At 49.8% G+C, this 2,620-nt stretch overlaps 1 long non-coding RNA gene across 1 annotated transcript in view; it reads right to left on the minus strand.

Moving 5' to 3' along the window:
* Positions 1-2,342, minus strand: part of LOC107103313 — an 8,261-nt gene extending 5,919 nt beyond the window's left edge. Inside the window, exon 1 of the long non-coding RNA XR_001482173.1 lies at positions 2,018-2,342. This is a non-coding gene — a long non-coding RNA (uncharacterized LOC107103313). The remainder of the gene's footprint in view (positions 1-2,017) is intronic.
* Positions 2,343-2,620: the final 278 nt, after the last annotated feature.

The following is a 2,620-nucleotide window of genomic DNA, read 5'->3' on the forward strand; positions in this document are numbered from 1 at the left end:
TTGGATGATCTGGTGAACTGGAAAGTGCCTTGAGATGACGTGGTGTGAATTGGCGCTATAGAAATAAATTGAATAGAATTGGATGACCTGACTGTGTGCCGAGGAGCTCATTCAGCCATTTGATGATGTCTCGGCAACGGGTCTATAGTCAGTGAGGACTGCTGGCCGAGTCTTGTTTGGTCCTGGAACAAGGCAGGAGGTCTTCCACATCCCTGGAAATGTCTCCAGGGTCCGACTAAGGGGGAAGAGGAGCTGTAGAATCCCACAGAGCTGCTCTGCTCAGGCCTCCAGGACTGACTTCTGACTTCTAGAGACAGACAGGTGGAAGGTGGAGGGAGCAGCACCACCTGCTGATCTGACTGATAATAGAAGCAGGAGAGAGAATATCAGAGGAGGACAGGATGTCCATGTGACTGTGGGCAGGAGAGAAAGATGCTGAGCTTCTTCCTGAACTGAACCTGTTGAAGAATGGATTCAGTTGATTGTCTCTGTCCAGACTAACATCTGTCTGATCATCCTTCTGCTAGAAGCCTGGGATCTTCTTCATCTCTGATATTGTTCTGCTGGAGCTTGATTTCCAGCCTCTTCCTCTATGCCTCCAAGCTTTCTCTGATCTTTACCTTAAGTTGCTTCTGTAAACTCCTCATTAATTCTCTGTCTGCCTTATTAAAGGCTCCTTTCGAATTGTTTAGCACTGGTGCTGAAATGTCCCGTCAGCAGCAGGTTAGATCAACTCCAGAAAAAGTAAAGGTATTTTTAATTTTTTTATTGTTTTACAGCTAATGGGAAATCAAATAAAAATACAATAAGGTCTTATTATTAGGGAACCATCTTGTTGATACTTGAAAAAGAAGATATTTACTACTGCATTAAAACTACAAACAACCTAAACATTTTATCATAGTTTAAAAGGGCAGCTTCCTCTGATGGGAAGAAATAGAAGATTATGAAATTAATGAAAAACATTTTTCCCCCAAACATCTGAGGCTTCACCTCCAAATGGTTCAAACAGAGCCACTAAAGCAGCCATGTGGTGAACGCACTAAACACTGAAGATGATGGAGAGAAAACAAGGATCCAAAAGCATTTCTAGCAATGTTTACCTGAACTTGTTCCTGTCTGGCACTGCAGTATTCCTACACCCAGGGGGGGATTCACCATTAGGCAATACTGCCTTCTTGCCCAGGGCCCCAAGTTCCTGGGGGCCCCATAAAAATCAGCTGAGTACAAAACATAGAGAGGAAAACGAGAAGAAAAGGGACAAGAAGAGAGGGACAAAAAACCTAGAACAGATAATGGATGTCTATTCTATTAACATTTCTCCATCTGGATAATGGGTCTGTTTAATGTGTTCAGAGGGCCCCCCTGCCTGTCTTTGCCTAGGGCCCCAAATTTCCTAAATCCTCCCCTGAGTTCCCCACTATTCACTGTCAATTCCTAGTTTATTTCCAACTCCAGTGTCAGCTCCTCACATGTGATGGAGCCCCTGCATCCTCATCAGCCCCAGCATCCCCCGTATCCCAGGCAGCTCCAGCATCAGCAGCAGCCCCAGCATGGCCTCACTGGGTGGGTGTGTTCACTGCAGTCAGGCAGCAGCTCAAGGCACAGCACCAACCTACAGCTCCATGAAGAAGAGGAGCTTTCTAGCCCTGGTGGATGGAGGCCCGCTTCCATCTGAGGAGCTGCTCTGCTCAGAGGAGGACAGTCCAGGGCAAAGCCCTCAGTGATGGAGCAGCTCCTCCACATCAGCCTGCTGGCCTCCTCTGATCAGAGGAGAAGCAGGATGTTCCTCCTGTTTCAGCATGGAGGAGGTTTTCTCCATGGATGGGAGCATCATGGGGCCCATGGCGGCCAGCAGGGTGTGACGGTACCCTGATGAGAGCTCAACTGGCTCCTTTGATCCCCCTCCTCGATGCTGTTGAAGCTAACAGGACCTGATCATCCCGGCTGACGCCATTAAAGCAGCCGTTAGCTGAGCAGCTGTTAGCCGCGGCTAACTGCTAATCATTAAGCTCACCTGGAGGGATGCGACCCGGCGGAGGGAGTGTCTGAGCGGCTCCTGGTGGATTATCAGCTCGGAACCAGAGCAGCGGGTCCAGATAAAGCTCAGACTGTTAGCCCTCCGATGGCAGCTAGCTCTCCATCGTCCTGAGCAGCAGCAGCAGCGGCTCCCCGGTCTCTGAGCTGGATGAATGCTGGGCCCCTGCTTTAACCGTTAAACCCAGACCGGAGCAGATCCTCCTCTCACATCTCCAGGATCCCACAGATTCCTCCTAATCAGAAAACATCCAGAGCCTGGCTCCAGCAGCTGAGCTGCGCATTAGAAATAACGCTGATTGGCCTTCAGCGCTGTCAATCAAGCTAGCGCCGAATTCTATTGCCCAAGAGACCAAGCCCCGCCCTAGAGCGGGTGACGTCACGGTCACTCGTAATCACGATTGAATTGATTGGAAACACCGGTAGAAGCTATAAAGGAGCCTTTCTCTGCCTCCCGTGACCCACAGTGATGCTAGAGCTCTGCTGCAGCTGCTATTAACATGGCTGCTGAAGCAGGGGCCCAGTTAGGACATTTGGGGCCCTGGGCAAAGACAGGCAGGGGCCCAGTTAGGACATTTGGGGC

The sequence above is a fragment of the Cyprinodon variegatus genome, unplaced genomic scaffold (genome assembly GCF_000732505.1).
Source record: "Cyprinodon variegatus isolate N-32 unplaced genomic scaffold, C_variegatus-1.0 Scaffold1418, whole genome shotgun sequence".
NCBI lineage: Eukaryota > Metazoa > Chordata > Actinopteri > Cyprinodontiformes > Cyprinodontidae > Cyprinodon > Cyprinodon variegatus.